Source organism: Adiantum capillus-veneris, chromosome 12 (genome assembly GCF_014529385.1).
Source record: "Adiantum capillus-veneris isolate H3 chromosome 12, ASM1452938v2, whole genome shotgun sequence".
NCBI lineage: Eukaryota > Viridiplantae > Streptophyta > Polypodiopsida > Polypodiales > Pteridaceae > Adiantum > Adiantum capillus-veneris.
In genome coordinates, this window is record NC_140942.1 from 92,648,535 (window position 1) to 92,665,414 (window position 16,880).

At 43.4% G+C, this 16,880-nt stretch overlaps 1 pseudogene; it reads left to right on the forward strand.

The window, feature by feature from the left end:
- The first annotated feature begins 724 nt into the window (after positions 1–724).
- LOC147446137 (uncharacterized) lies at positions 725–1,995 on the forward strand (annotated as a pseudogene).
- The last annotated feature ends 14,885 nt before the right edge of the window (positions 1,996–16,880 follow it).

Here is a 16,880-nt window from a genome sequence, read left to right on the forward strand (position 1 = left end):
ATATGATGCGAGTCTACAGCTTGTAGAAATACTTAAAGTAGGCTAAATAATGCCTTGATAGTCAGATAACGCGGACGACACGAGGTATACCCTTGTCATTCAAAATTGGCAAAGTAAAGGTCTACTTAGCTTGAATAGCAGGTGAAAGATGCATCAAGAAGGGAATGTTAGTTTGTGTATTATTGAGATATTGAAACAAAATGTGTGTGTATGTGCGTGCGCGTATATCATCAAAATTGACAAGTGTGTGTAGAAAGCCACAAAAATAAAACTGAAAAAATTAAGAAAAATCTGAGAAGCATTCTTAGTTAGATTGTTCTCATTGCCAATATATATAACTCAATTTTAAAACAATTGCAATAAGACTCCAAGCTAATCAGAAGAGATTTCGCCCTAGTAGTTACCTATTGCGAGCTGATAGATTGCATTCGTTGTAGGTATGTGTGCACGAACCGCAGACTAGGTGGGGAGAGAGAGAGAGAGAGAGAGAGAGAGAGAGAGAGAGAGAGAGAAAGAAATGAAATGAAATATTATATTAACAGTTTTCAAAATGCCGAAATTTCCTATGAGAACAATCAGATACAATCCTTGGGGATCTACTCCAATGCTAGGGTACAAAATTAAAATGAAGTAAAGTGAAAGACTTTACAACTTAAAAGCCAACATCATCATCGATAATGCCCAACAACGAGTGGGGGGGAAACAGAGAGAGCGAAATGAAAGGAAATGTTATATTACTCATCTTCGACAGGCCTATAGGAATAAATTGATACAATCGTTATACAATGTCTGGGTACAAAATAAAATAAAGTAAAGTAAAAACACTAAATGAAAACCCTAAATTCGTCATCGTCGTCGTCCATTCTCGTGGATGCCCGTCAACGAGCGTGCATCTGAGAAAGTATGGCAGGGGTCACCGAAGAGCTTCCTCAATGCCCACCTTGGTAAGGAATCATAGTGGTAGGACGAAGAGAGAGAGAGAAATGAAATTGAATGCTATATTAAACGCGGGCAAAAGGCGTGGAATAAACTCATAACAATACTTTTGGACCTAAGCCAATGTCTGGGTACAAAATGATTTATATATATGTATATATATATATATATATATATATATATATATAATTTTTTTCTAAATGAGGTGGGTGCGTCGGCGCTGTCCGAGAATTAAGTATTGCAGTGGCTGCAGAAGATCTCCGTAAATGCCTGCCGCTATACTTAGTTGTACTGGGGGAGATAGAGACAAAGAAAGAGAGAAAGAGGTTGATGGTGCCTGCAAATAGGGCTGGTTGTTGGCCATGGCGAGATCACCCGAGGCAAAGGATGGGGTAGCCATCGGTAGGGAGCTTGTGGACAGAGGTGATGAGGAAGGTGATCTGCATGAGAGGTTGCAGCTTGTGGCATCGACCAGGCGGGTTGGTGCAGCTTACGTGATGATAAGGAAGAGGACGTACTGGCCAAACTCGAGACCAATTCCACGGGATGCGCCACTGATGAGGGCAACAGGATCGTGATATTGATTGAGCTTGGCTTCATTGTTTTCAACCACAGTGGCTTCGTCAGGGTTTGAGAAGAGGCTGCAAAAGGAGGCTCTACAGATAGGTGCTCTGTTGGACATGGCGAGCGACACTAAGTGCCTTCCCACTCTCGCAAGCGTCTTGGTCAGGATGTCAACCATCTCTCGCTTGGGTGCACGTTGAGCTTCCTTGGGACGGAGGAGAGAGGGAGAGTTTACGAGGGAGAGGTTGAGTGCATGTGAAGCTGTGTGGGAGCGGGCTGCATGGCTAAGGTCAAGCAAAGGTGCAAGCTCTTAAGTTAGGGTTTCTCCCTCCATCTCGTTGTCAGTGGGAAGTCATAACCAATGGCTATAGTTCACTATGAGAGAGAGACCGGGCAGCTCATGCAACATGTATCCAAGCGCCAGTCGCAGACGAGGACTGTATAGAGAGAGAGAGAGAGAGCAGGGGGGGAAAAAAAGTGGGCTGCATGCCTGCGGGGGTGGATGCCATTGTTGTGTTCGGCATGCAGAGAGAGAGAGAGAGAGAGAGAGAGAGAGAGAGAGAGAGAGAGTTGGTTGGTGAGCTATGTGTAGAGCGTGAGGGATTCCGGGGTGTGGATGCATGGCCGTGGGTGAGACCTGCAGCCCACTCAACTTCAAGGTAGCGAGTGGCATTCAGTTTGCATGGCAGCTGTTGAGGTAGAAAAGAAGAGATATTTGCGGCTACTGCATGCGATAGTTGCTATGTAGTAGTTGGGAGAGGTGGCGACTGCAGTGAGAGAAAATTTGGAGAAGAGAGGAGGGCTAGACGCTCCTGGCCCCACTTCCGCTGTGCGCCACTCATGAAAAAGAGTGTATCGGAGTATTGTAGCTACTGCAATATGTACACAACTGTGATAGAGAGAAAAAGAAAACAACTGTAAATGTCTAGGATGGTTGGATGGCGGCTATGATCATAGAGAGAGTTTATCCTATGGGTTGAATGCACTAACGAGGGGTGGAGAAGAAAAATCTCTTGTTGGTTTGGCCGAAAGAGATAGATGTGAGCTTGTTAGGTTACGCAAGTAGAGGAGGGATAGTGGGGCATGTAATAGTTGTGTGATGCAATTGCATGTTGTTTAAGCGATGGGTGTCGTAGAAAAGCATCAAAGGAGTTGCTAGGCAACTGCAACCACGGCTGTGCGATTTTCCAGCCGAGGATGAGGAGGCATCAAAATAAACGGCTAAGCGTGTTCGAGGCGTCAAACTATGCTCTCAAGAAGCCCATGCCCAAGGCAGGTCATTGCTCTACTTCCAAGGCATGCTTCATCTACTGCCGTTTTCAATGCTCTTGAAAGCCGTAACTTGAAGCTATTGCCGTTGTCTTCATAAGCTGTGGAAAGTGACAATAAAATACAAACTGGCCAGCATCCGTTGCCATTTGACGACAATGGATCTGAGCTACGTGCAAAAGACGTCGACAATGATCACACCCGACATTGCACTCAGTTCGCAGCACTGCAAATCTTTTTAATAGTCCGCAAAATTCCTCTCTCTCCAATATTCTCGTATAATTTAGTTTAATACATTCTATTATTATGTTTAACAATCGTAATTTTACCAGTGATGACGATAAAGAAGAAATTATCTTTAATTTCAAAGATCACCAACTGTATCATGCAATCAACACCAAATATTGCAAGCTAAAGAAACTAACAACAGCTACAAGCATGACAAAATAAAACACTTAGCTACTAGTGCTCGTCAAATTCTTAGATCTTGGAGCGTATCCTTTGCTCTGATACCACTGCTACATTCAAAGGCGTGGAGTTCCCTGCAAAATACCCAAAATAGCATACTACAAACCATAAAAACAGACTAATCGACATACTTGGCAACCACATAGACGCATAATCGGGAGATACATGAAGAGAGAGAGAGAGAGAGACAGAGTGCGAGAGAGAGCAATAGGGAGCGTACAGACGCACCTCCTAGAATGGAGTGCTATGCCGGCACGGGGAGAGAGAAGAGAGGAGAGGTGAGAAGAATAACACAGACACTAGGCGCAATCTCCCCCCGTGCAAGAGTGCCCATTTCCCTCTTGCACGTATTTGTTTTGTAGATTTCTTGAATGGTCAAATTGGTTACAAACTGTCCGGCCGGTCATAAATGGCCAAACTCATAAAAGAGCCCTTGAATAATAAAATGTACATGATATACAAATCCATTCGCATAGGCCAATCTTGGTCTAGTCTTTTCCATCTGTCAGCTGCAACAATAAATAATAAAATGTCAATTCTATAATAGCATTAACCTACACCCTTCTCACCTTTTCTCACCATGGCCACCACAAGCTCCTGCACGATGCACTCAAGAGACCGCAAATCTCTACCCTTGCCCCCGCTGTGCATCCAATGAGCCTGAGCATGATCCAATCAATGTAGGTCAACACATGCAAAGGTGAGTATCCACGATTACCGCGAGCTCCTTCATGGCCCAAGTGCCTTCTCCCAAACGGTTGCACCCAAAACCCTCTTCACGGCTTTGCCTTCAAGGGGCCATGCCCATAGCTTCCATGAGCTCCAAGCCTGCTAAGAGAGAGAGAGAGAGAAGACATGCAACAAACCATGCAAGGCCATCTTTCCCCCTCCTCCATAGCTCTCCTCCCCTTGAGCTCTGATACCGCTGAAAGACCAAATGATGGACTGGCATGTGGTTCTCCTCCCAACCTCCCTACTTATAGCCCTTGGCCCTTGCAAGTAGGTCCCCTTAGATCATGCTTGGCCTCGGCTTCTAGCCGTCTGAGACATTCAGTTCCTAGCCCTTGGTCTGCTACCCAGTCCTACCACTGGCCTCACACCCTTGAGGCTCCACAAGGCCCCCTAAAATTGTCCCAAAAAAGCCCCCCAAATGAAAAAAATATATTATTTTTATAGATGTGCTCGTCCATTTTTGGCATTTTTTTCCCATTGTTCCATTCAACAGCTCGTTTTAGTAACTTGGGGGCGATTCCCCTTGGAGAGATTTTCCATTTCCCCCAATAGCTCATCCCTTCTTCATGATTGAGTCAGGAGCACTAGCGCTAGCTCTAGTGCTCAAACACATTTGTCTAATCCTTCAATTAAAAAGGGGAGAGGTTGATTGGTCCCCCACCGGGACAACGGGCCTTTACGGGGACTGTCATCACTACTGTTTGTGTTTCCATCATCCATCTTTATAGTGCCCAGCAGTGCTATCCTGAGCGACCATACACCCAAAACCCCCACAAGCCACCCGACAATGCCGACACAGTGCTGAAGTGTGTCCCCGGGGAGGGGAGGAGAAGGAGCTCCACGAGAGCCTCTCTCTTGTCTTCTCCTTGAGACACTCCAAATGAGGTAGGCCCTCCTGTACATATACCATGAGGTTTTTGAGAGTGCACTTACATATGGATATTCCATTGGCCGTGTGGAATCTCTACGGTGCTTTGCACTAAGAAGGCCAAAATTCCCCACATACCTAACCCCTATCAAAACTTTGGTTGGCCATATCTTGGGAATTTGAACTCTGATTGGCGATCTATACAATCCGTCAGGGAATTTGCAACACACTCCACTTTCAAACTGCAATAACTCTAACTCCATAGATGCAATTGAAGAGCCGTCTAGACCAGCTCAGAGAGCACCTGGCCACATCTTGCTACATACTTCCAGCTCTTGGGAAATTTGAAGTGGCCAACCTGTTCGCCCATCATGGCCCCCCTTAGCATAGAAAACCACCCTACACATAGATTTCCATATCTCCTTAGTTGTTGTCCAGCTTCAACCCTACTCTAGCACCCTGGCATGCACTTGTAAGAACCCATAACTCTTCTTGTGCCCACTTCTATTGACCATCCTTGGTTGCACCAACGTGTCCTTCTAGCAAAATGGCTAGACAGCATCCAACATTGATTTCTTATCATTTTTTGTGATATCATAAGTCCAAGTGCATTCCTACCTATAGTAACCTTTACAAAACATGAAAACAATGTTTTCTCATAAAAATCCTGGACTTTTTCTTGCATAAAATACATGCGTGTCTCAAATACATGTGGCATCATATGCATGTGATACATACATTTAGAAAATTGGACATATTGATGCTCAAAATCTTAGCATTGCTATTTACTTATGTAATCCATAATGCAAGTGAAAGTAAGGATTAGCCACATGCATGTTTCATCAAATGGGGGCCATCATGGTAGGTAGTTACGCTTACTACAGCGTAGGGTAGATAGTCCATACAAATGTACTAGTCTTTGTAGCATGCTACTTTCAAGTTCATTGTTGGGCTTTATGAAGTACATCTTATCTTTTCTTTACATCAAAGTTTTCAGCTTGGGAAATATTTGGCTTTTAGAGAGGCTATCAAGGGATGCCTCCTTTTGGGACATGGGCATGGTTGGGAAGTGTTATATTAGTGGACACGTCCTCTCCAAACACTATGACAAGCTCTAATTGTTTATTGCGCCTTTTACCGTGTTTTGTAGAGAGAGTCCAAAATGAGCATGAGAGGGAAGAGCGAGGGAAGGGAGAGGGATTTTTTCATTTAAAATATTACCGCATTTGTTTTCGTGCTGATTACCATGATAGTTGCCTCCGTTATTGCCGTAAAAATAACTGCATTTATTCTTGAAACCTGCTTTAGTGCCTAAACATTCAAATTTTAGTGTTTCTCTTTGTTTTGGTGTTTCCCTTCCTCTTAATAAAAATTAAAGAATATTATGTGAAATTTTTGAAATTAAAAAAAATATATGAAAACATGGAACAATACTTAGCTATGAGAATAAACATGACACAACAAAGGGCCTGCTCCATCCTAAAGTAATGCATGCGGCTCCACGTAAAGCAAGCATTGTCAGAGATGAGAAGCTAAACATGGACAACATCTTTTGTCAAGGCATGGGCATGATAGAGTGAAGTGTGTCCACGTTTACGAGACGGTAGCACCTATGTTAGTTTCCTCAAGCTTTATTTTTCATCAATGTGCACATGGTCTACACTTTTGTTATCAATTAAACTAATCACTATCACTTGATTAACATAATTTAGCATGCTTCAGTAAATTAGAGAGAGGAAGAGGGGGGGGAGAGACATGAATGGATGACACTACCAAAAAAATTCATAACTTAAAGTATACAGAATGTTTATGAATCGTCTTCCAAAAGATCCCTAAAAGAAGTGTCATCCAAGTCTAAGCCAATGGGATCCTAAATCAATAAAGAGAGAAAAAGAATTGTCGTTTGTGGATGCGTTGGCATGATCATCTTTGAATTTGTCATCCTCCATCTCATCATCACCATCATCATGGCAATCATCCTCGCTAAGATTTGCGACCGCCGGACTTGAATCATCGATCTCAGTCTCCCCCTCAATTAAAGTAGGAGGTAGAAGAGGCTCAAAGAGGATGCAATTTTTTGGGGAGCATTTTCCGGCGAGCGCTTTTAGGAATCCGGCGGTGGAAAATTCCAAAAAGATTCTCTCCCTTCTCACCTTTGTTCTCTCTCACTACCACCCAAGCTTATTCTTCTTCATTGATCAATAATTTTTATCCTTGAGCAATCAGGGTCTATCTCTCCCTCCCTCTATCTCTTTGCAAAGTTTCCTCTCTCTCTCTCTCTATCCATTCCCCTTTTTCTCTCTCTTCTCCCTCCACCTCCACCCTTCTCTCTCCCATCCTCTCTCTCTCTCTCTCTCTCTCTCTCTCTGTCAAATCATCTCCACAATTGATCTAAATAGACTGTATATGTGTGTGTGTGTGTGTGTGTGTGTGTCTGTGTGCGCTTTGATCGTAGCGTGTGCATGCATGTGTGTGTGTGTGTGTGTGTATAGAGAGATAATGAGGCCAAGGTCGATGATCAAGAGGATCGAGAGAGAGAGAGAGAGAGAGAGAGAGAGAGAGAGAGAGAGAACAAAGTTGAGAAAAGAAGAAAGAAAGAATCTTTTTGGAATCTGTTCGTCGGATTCCAAAAAAGCGCTCGCCAACAAATATCCCCTGGTCGGAGATGGTTGCCACTTCATTAGTGGAAAAATGGTTATGTCCTAAGGTGTTGCAAGAATTACGAGCCAAAGTTTTGGTTGGTGGATTGCTGGGATATAGATGACCTATAGAAGAGAAAAAGTGAGTAACACTGGTATAATTAATGCTACAAGAAAATAAGAATAAGAAAAGGTAGTCACTCACCTGCTCACAATTGCGTGGAAAAAGTAAATTGGCATACCTCCCTGGGTGATTCACACTAGATTCCACCATGTAAAGGCCATTCTCATGCCCTCTAGACACATTTTCAAACCACTTGCACTCTAAGATGAAGGTAAGAAAGGTTCTAAAATTAACCCTTAGTATCCTTTCAATGTTGAGCGAACAAGAGTGACGACCCTTTGACCACATAGAGTTAAAGGAAAGGCACGACAAAATTATAAAAATATATTTTATCAATTACAAAGAAAAAATCAAGAAAAAACTATACAATATGGTTTAGGCATATGAGTACTCTACCTTTGGTATGTAGCCTTGTTCATACTCCCATTCTTTGTCAATGATGCCTTCTTTGCGCGCTTTTGCTTTGGTCATTCTCTCATGAATCCACTCCGCGCTAATGAGATCTGGAAAACATGCAAGGTGTCTAGGCATTGGGGGTGCCCTCCTTCCTTTATGTACTTGTTTCCATGTTTCTCTCTCTTGCAAATGCCTTGCCTTTGCCATTCTCCACAAGTCCACCCACTTGGTCATAACCTTTTTATTGAGAATACAAAAGATGTTGACCACTGGAGATAGATTCATATCCATGTTAGAAAAATTTCCCTTTCCACTTGGCAAGCGTGAAGTCATCCTTGCATCCGCCTTGTTTGACCACATGTGGGGCATTGAGGGATCAGCTTGTGCCAAATACTCTGAGATGTAAACTAGTGCCTCTTACATGATCCACCCTTTGTCCATGCATGCCTCTGGTTGAGACCGTAGCCACAAAAAATCTTTGAGAGTCTTTAAAAACCTCTTTAAAAATAACATCCATCATGCGTGCCATCCTGCATGCACTACTCCGCATATAGTGATCTCCTGAACCACATTAACCAAAAGGTGGGTTTGACTAACAAGAACCAATCAAGGAAATGCAACGTCAATGGCACACACAATTTGTTTTGCAAGTGTTTGAGAAGCACGGATATCATCTATTTCGATTTCCTTGGAGTTCACAAATATACAAGAAAACACAAAAGAATACACTAGCTACTAGTTGAGGTTTTTGTGTACATTAAAAAGTGTAGTTGAGTAGAGTCTTGTGGTGTACCTTACTAGCTCTCCAAGTTTAAAAATACCATCCCTCACTTTCTTGTCCTGACATATGTGCATACTCATCGGGCAGAATGAACTACAATGTAAGTTAGAGGAGGGGAAAGTGAGAGAAAGTCATACACACAAATCATATGTGTCCTAAAAAACAAACGATAGAGAGAATACAGAAAAGGAGTGACCTAAATAATCTTGTGTCAATCATGGGACTTCAATCCATACAATTGAACACTTCCACCCTTCTTCGCTTTTGTGAAAGCTCCCTTAAGCGACAACATACATCATGTTGGTGCACCGTGAGCTAATAGATGCAATGGTACCCTTCACTTTGTCTAATTCTTCTTTGGCTAGCATCCAAAGCACTTTAAGAAGCACAATCTTCCCATCGGGGGAACGGCGTGGAGTAACAGAGGTGGGGAGACATTTCAAGACTCTCAATTCCTCCATCACCGCCAATGAGTCCTCCTTGCCAATAATGTTGTCCATCAGGTTATGGTCTTCAAGGCTTGGATATGTGCATGGGATCCAAGAGGTGGTATATTTGTAAGTCCTTCCAATATGGAACCCTTAAAACTATCAAATACCTTGACATACCTTTTGATGGAGTACTCTAAGCCAGATGGTTCTTGTATTGCTCTTCACAAATAGCTACCCAATTTGCCATCGTGAGCTTTAGAGGCGTCTTCCCATTTGTTGAAGCCTTGTGCTTGCTATGGCCTTGGGGTAAGAAATAATGGTTGTTTGGATAGATTACCTTGTGCAATGCATTTGGCCTCTCTGTGTAAAGCCCTTGGTGAGACTACCTGGAATAATCCTTCCAAAGTTCCTTTATATAGCCTCTTGGGCCTCATTCCCTATCCACACTAGCAGCCATCCCCTGGGGCCTACTCCTTGACCGCCGGGCTTTATGCCCTTGGGATGACATTACTCCCCCCTTGAAGAATCATTTTTTTCCTCGAAAACAAGAGTGGTGATACACTAATGTTTTTCACAGTGGCATCCTTCATGGATCTAGCTGTTTGCTTGAGTGGAACATGGTTTAGTATGAGCTTCAATAAAACCAAGATTAACATCTTGATTTTCCACATTGTTGTCCATTTTCAACCGTCATGTGTTATCGGCTCCTATCCAACGTAGTGCGTAGACTCCATTTAGAATGCATATGAGCATGCTAAATGTAACATTTAATGGTCTAAAAAATTATGTGTAGCGGAAATTAGCATGAACATAGTGGGCGTTTCATTAGAATAGATTCCTAATGAGAATTACAAGAGTGCTTGGGTGGAGAGAGCAACAAAAAGCATAACACCTAGTTAGATAGCATCGACAATACTTTCAAAAGAGAGAGAAATTAAGCTATTGACAACAATTGAGGACCGGATTTGCATGGAGCCGGTCCCCCCTCCAAAAGGCTTTGTATTATGGTTTCTCCCATCAAGAGAGACATTGTACAATTCAATTCTTTGTGTTCCTTCAAGACTAGCTAGTGCAATGAAGATGAAAGCTTCATGCACTAAGCAAAACACTTAACAAACACAACTTTAATTATCCCCGTTCTCAGACCCAAGACCTCACACACCTTTGAAGATGGTGAGAGCTAGCAAGGTATGAGAGTAGATTGAGAGGAAGAAGGAGTATCGTACGAGAAAGATGTACATCTCCTCACATAATCACTCATATTAGCATAGCTTAGCTTAGTAATTAGCTTGGTAGAGGAGATGAGCATGCATTGAAGCTTGGCTCTTGGTTCGATTTGCATCCACAAGCCAAGAGTGTGTCATTGTAGGCTTCTATCTCACAAGCTTGGAGTAGGTGATGAGCTCTCCAAACTCGAGACCAATTCCACGGGATGCGCCACTGATGAGGGCAACAGGATCGTGATATTGATTGAGCTTGGCTTCATTGTTTTCAACCACAGTGGCTTCGTCAGGGTTTGAGAAGAGGCTGCAAAAGGAGGCTCTACAGATAGGTGCTCTGTTGGACATGGCGAGCGACACTAAGTGCCTTCCCACTCTCGCAAGCGTCTTGGTCAGGATGTCAACCATCTCTCGCTTGGGTGCACGTTGAGCTTCCTTGGGACGGAGGAGAGAGGGAGAGTTTACGAGGGAGAGGTTGAGTGCATGTGAAGCTGTGTGGGAGCGGGCTGCATGGCTAAGGTCAAGCAAAGGTGCAAGCTCTTAAGTTAGGGTTTCTCCCTCCATCTCGTTGTCAGTGGGAAGTCATAACCAATGGCTATAGTTCACTATGAGAGAGAGACCGGGCAGCTCATGCAACATGTATCCAAGCGCCAGTCGCAGACGAGGACTGTATAGAGAGAGAGAGAGAGCAGGGGGGGAAAAAAAGTGGGCTGCATGCCTGCGGGGGTGGATGCCATTGTTGTGTTCGGCATGCAGAGAGAGAGAGAGAGAGAGAGAGAGAGAGAGAGAGAGAGAGAGAGAGAGAGAGTTGGTTGGTGAGCTATGTGTAGAGCGTGAGGGATTCCGGGGTGTGGATGCATGGCCGTGGGTGAGACCTGCAGCCCACTCAACTTCAAGGTAGCGAGTGGCATTCAGTTTGCATGGCAGCTGTTGAGGTAGAAAAGAAGAGATATTTGCGGCTACTGCATGCGATAGTTGCTATGTAGTAGTTGGGAGAGGTGGCGACTGCAGTGAGAGAAAATTTGGAGAAGAGAGGAGGGCTAGACGCTCCTGGCCCCACTTCCGCTGTGCGCCACTCATGAAAAAGAGTGTATCGGAGTATTGTAGCTACTGCAATATGTACACAACTGTGATAGAGAGAAAAAGAAAACAACTGTAAATGTCTAGGATGGTTGGATGGCGGCTATGATCATAGAGAGAGTTTATCCTATGGGTTGAATGCACTAACGAGGGGTGGAGAAGAAAAATCTCTTGTTGGTTTGGCCGAAAGAGATAGATGTGAGCTTGTTAGGTTACGCAAGTAGAGGAGGGATAGTGGGGCATGTAATAGTTGTGTGATGCAATTGCATGTTGTTTAAGCGATGGGTGTCGTAGAAAAGCATCAAAGGAGTTGCTAGGCAACTGCAACCACGGCTGTGCGATTTTCCAGCCGAGGATGAGGAGGCATCAAAATAAACGGCTAAGCGTGTTCGAGGCGTCAAACTATGCTCTCAAGAAGCCCATGCCCAAGGCAGGTCATTGCTCTACTTCCAAGGCATGCTTCATCTACTGCCGTTTTCAATGCTCTTGAAAGCCGTAACTTGAAGCTATTGCCGTTGTCTTCATAAGCTGTGGAAAGTGACAATAAAATACAAACTGGCCAGCATCCGTTGCCATTTGACGACAATGGATCTGAGCTACGTGCAAAAGACGTCGACAATGATCACACCCGACATTGCACTCAGTTCGCAGCACTGCAAATCTTTTTAATAGTCCGCAAAATTCCTCTCTCTCCAATATTCTCGTATAATTTAGTTTAATACATTCTATTATTATGTTTAACAATCGTAATTTTACCAGTGATGACGATAAAGAAGAAATTATCTTTAATTTCAAAGATCACCAACTGTATCATGCAATCAACACCAAATATTGCAAGCTAAAGAAACTAACAACAGCTACAAGCATGACAAAATAAAACACTTAGCTACTAGTGCTCGTCAAATTCTTAGATCTTGGAGCGTATCCTTTGCTCTGATACCACTGCTACATTCAAAGGCGTGGAGTTCCCTGCAAAATACCCAAAATAGCATACTACAAACCATAAAAACAGACTAATCGACATACTTGGCAACCACATAGACGCATAATCGGGAGATACATGAAGAGAGAGAGAGAGAGAGACAGAGTGCGAGAGAGAGCAATAGGGAGCGTACAGACGCACCTCCTAGAATGGAGTGCTATGCCGGCACGGGGAGAGAGAAGAGAGGAGAGGTGAGAAGAATAACACAGACACTAGGCGCAATCTCCCCCCGTGCAAGAGTGCCCATTTCCCTCTTGCACGTATTTGTTTTGTAGATTTCTTGAATGGTCAAATTGGTTACAAACTGTCCGGCCGGTCATAAATGGCCAAACTCATAAAAGAGCCCTTGAATAATAAAATGTACATGATATACAAATCCATTCGCATAGGCCAATCTTGGTCTAGTCTTTTCCATCTATCAGCTGCAACAATAAATAATAAAATGTCAATTCTATAATAGCATTAACCTACACCCTTCTCACCTTTTCTCACCATGGCCACCACAAGCTCCTGCACGATGCACTCAAGAGACCGCAAATCTCTACCCTTGCCCCCGCTGTGCATCCAATGAGCCTGAGCATGATCCAATCAATGTAGGTCAACACATGCAAAGGTGAGTATCCACGATTACCGCGAGCTCCTTCATGGCCCAAGTGCCTTCTCCCAAACGGTTGCACCCAAAACCCTCTTCACGGCTTTGCCTTCAAGGGGCCATGCCCATAGCTTCCATGAGCTCCAAGCCTGCTAAGAGAGAGAGAGAGAGAAGACATGCAACAAACCATGCAAGGCCATCTTTCCCCCTCCTCCATAGCTCTCCTCCCCTTGAGCTCTGATACCGCTGAAAGACCAAATGATGGACTGGCATGTGGTTCTCCTCCCAACCTCGCTCCCTACTTATAGCCCTTGGCCCTTGCAAGTAGGTCCCCTTAGATCATGCTTGGCCTCGGCTTCTAGCCGTCTGAGACATTCAGTTCCTAGCCCTTGGTCTGCTACCCAGTCCTACCACTGGCCTCACACCCTTGAGGCTCCACAAGGCCCCCTAAAATTGTCCCAAAAAAGCCCCCCAAATGAAAAAAATATATTATTTTTATAGATGTGCTCGTCCATTTTTGGCATTTTTTTCCCATTGTTCCATTCAACAGCTCGTTTTAGTAACTTGGGGGCGATTCCCCTTGGAGAGATTTTCCATTTCCCCCAATAGCTCATCCCTTCTTCATGATTGAGTCAGGAGCACTAGCGCTAGCTCTAGTGCTCAAACACATTTGTCTAATCCTTCAATTAAAAAGGGGAGAGGTTGATTGGTCCCCCACCGGGACAACGGGCCTTTACGGGGACTGTCATCACTACTGTTTGTGTTTCCATCATCCATCTTTATAGTGCCCAGCAGTGCTATCCTGAGCGACCATACACCCAAAACCCCCACAAGCCACCCGACAATGCCGACACAGTGCTGAAGTGTGTCCCCGGGGAGGGGAGGAGAAGGAGCTCCACGAGAGCCTCTCTCTTGTCTTCTCCTTGAGACACTCCAAATGAGGTAGGCCCTCCTGTACATATACCATGAGGTTTTTGAGAGTGCACTTACATATGGATATTCCATTGGCCGTGTGGAATCTCTACGGTGCTTTGCACTAAGAAGGCCAAAATTCCCCACATACCTAACCCCTATCAAAACTTTGGTTGGCCATATCTTGGGAATTTGAACTCTGATTGGCGATCTATACAATCCGTCAGGGAATTTGCAACACACTCCACTTTCAAACTGCAATAACTCTAACTCCATAGATGCAATTGAAGAGCCGTCTAGACCAGCTCAGAGAGCACCTGGCCACATCTTGCTACATACTTCCAGCTCTTGGGAAATTTGAAGTGGCCAACCTGTTCGCCCATCATGGCCCCCCTTAGCATAGAAAACCACCCTACACATAGATTTCCATATCTCCTTAGTTGTTGTCCAGCTTCAACCCTACTCTAGCACCCTGGCATGCACTTGTAAGAACCCATAACTCTTCTTGTGCCCACTTCTATTGACCATCCTTGGTTGCACCAACGTGTCCTTCTAGCAAAATGGCTAGACAGCATCCAACATTGATTTCTTATCATTTTTTGTGATATCATAAGTCCAAGTGCATTCCTACCTATAGTAACCTTTACAAAACATGAAAACAATGTTTTCTCATAAAAATCCTGGACTTTTTCTTGCATAAAATACATGCGTGTCTCAAATACATGTGGCATCATATGCATGTGATACCTATACATTTAGAAAATTGGACATATTGATGCTCAAAATCTTAGCATTGCTATTTACTTATGTAATCCATAATGCAAGTGAAAGTAAGGATTAGCCACATGCATGTTTCATCAAATGGGGGCCATCATGGTAGGTAGTTACGCTTACTACAGCGTAGGGTAGATAGTCCATACAAATGTACTAGTCTTTGTAGCATGCTACTTTCAAGTTCATTGTTGGGCTTTATGAAGTACATCTTATCTTTTCTTTACATCAAAGTTTTCAGCTTGGGAAATATTTGGCTTTTAGAGAGGCTATCAAGGGATGCCTCCTTTTGGGACATGGGCATGGTTGGGAAGTGTTATATTAGTGGACACGTCCTCTCCAAACACTATGACAAGCTCTAATTGTTTATTGCGCCTTTTACCGTGTTTTGTAGAGAGAGTCCAAAATGAGCATGAGAGGGAAGAGCGAGGGAAGGGAGAGGGATTTTTTCATTTAAAATATTACCGCATTTGTTTTCGTGCTGATTACCATGATAGTTGCCTCCGTTATTGCCGTAAAAATAACTGCATTTATTCTTGAAACCTGCTTTAGTGCCTAAACATTCAAATTTTAGTGTTTCTCTTTGTTTTGGTGTTTCCCTTCCTCTTAATAAAAATTAAAGAATATTATGTGAAATTTTTGAAATTAAAAAAAATATATGAAAACATGGAACAATACTTAGCTATGAGAATAAACATGACACAACAAAGGGCCTGCTCCATCCTAAAGTAATGCATGCGGCTCCACGTAAAGCAAGCATTGTCAGAGATGAGAAGCTAAACATGGACAACATCTTTTGTCAAGGCATGGGCATGATAGAGTGAAGTGTGTCCACGTTTACGAGACGGTAGCACCTATGTTAGTTTCCTCAAGCTTTATTTTTCATCAATGTGCACATGGTCTACACTTTTGTTATCAATTAAACTAATCACTATCACTTGATTAACATAATTTAGCATGCTTCAGTAAATTAGAGAGAGGAAGAGGGGGGGGGAGAGACATGAATGGATGACACTACCAAAAAAATTCATAACTTAAAGTATACAGAATGTTTATGAATCGTCTTCCAAAAGATCCCTAAAAGAAGTGTCATCCAAGTCTAAGCCAATGGGATCCTAAATCAATAAAGAGAGAAAAAGAATTGTCGTTTGTGGATGCGTTGGCATGATCATCTTTGAATTTGTCATCCTCCATCTCATCATCACCATCATCATGGCAATCATCCTCGCTAAGATTTGCGACCGCCGGACTTGAATCATCGATCTCAGTCTCCCCCTCAATTAAAGTAGGAGGTAGAAGAGGCTCAAAGAGGATGCAATTTTTTGGGGAGCATTTTCCGGCGAGCGCTTTTAGGAATCCGGCGGTGGAAAATTCCAAAAAGATTCTCTCCCTTCTCACCTTTGTTCTCTCTCACTACCACCCAAGCTTATTCTTCTTCATTGATCAATAATTTTTATCCTTGAGCAATCAGGGTCTATCTCTCCCTCCCTCTATCTCTTTGCAAAGTTTCCTCTCTCTCTCTCTCTATCCATTCCCCTTTTTCTCTCTCTTCTCCCTCCACCTCCACCCTTCTCTCTCCCATCCTCTCTCTCTCTCTCTCTCTCTCTCTCTGTCAAATCATCTCCACAATTGATCTAAATAGACTGTATATGTGTGTGTGTGTGTGTGTGTGTGTGTCTGTGTGCGCTTTGATCGTAGCGTGTGCATGCATGTGTGTGTGTGTGTGTGTGTATAGAGAGATAATGAGGCCAAGGTCGATGATCAAGAGGATCGAGAGAGAGAGAGAGAGAGAGAGAGAGAGAGAGAGAGAGAGAGAGAACAAAGTTGAGAAAAGAAGAAAGAAAGAATCTTTTTGGAATCTGTTCGTCGGATTCCAAAAAAGCGCTCGCCAACAAATATCCCCTGGTCGGAGATGGTTGCCACTTCATTAGTGGAAAAATGGTTATGTCCTAAGGTGTTGCAAGAATTACGAGCCAAAGTTTTGGTTGGTGGATTGCTGGGATATAGATGACCTATAGAAGAGAAAAAGTGAGTAACACTGGTATAATTAATGCTACAAGAAAATAAGAATAAGAAAAGGTAGTCACTCACCTGCTCACAATTGCGTGGAAAAAG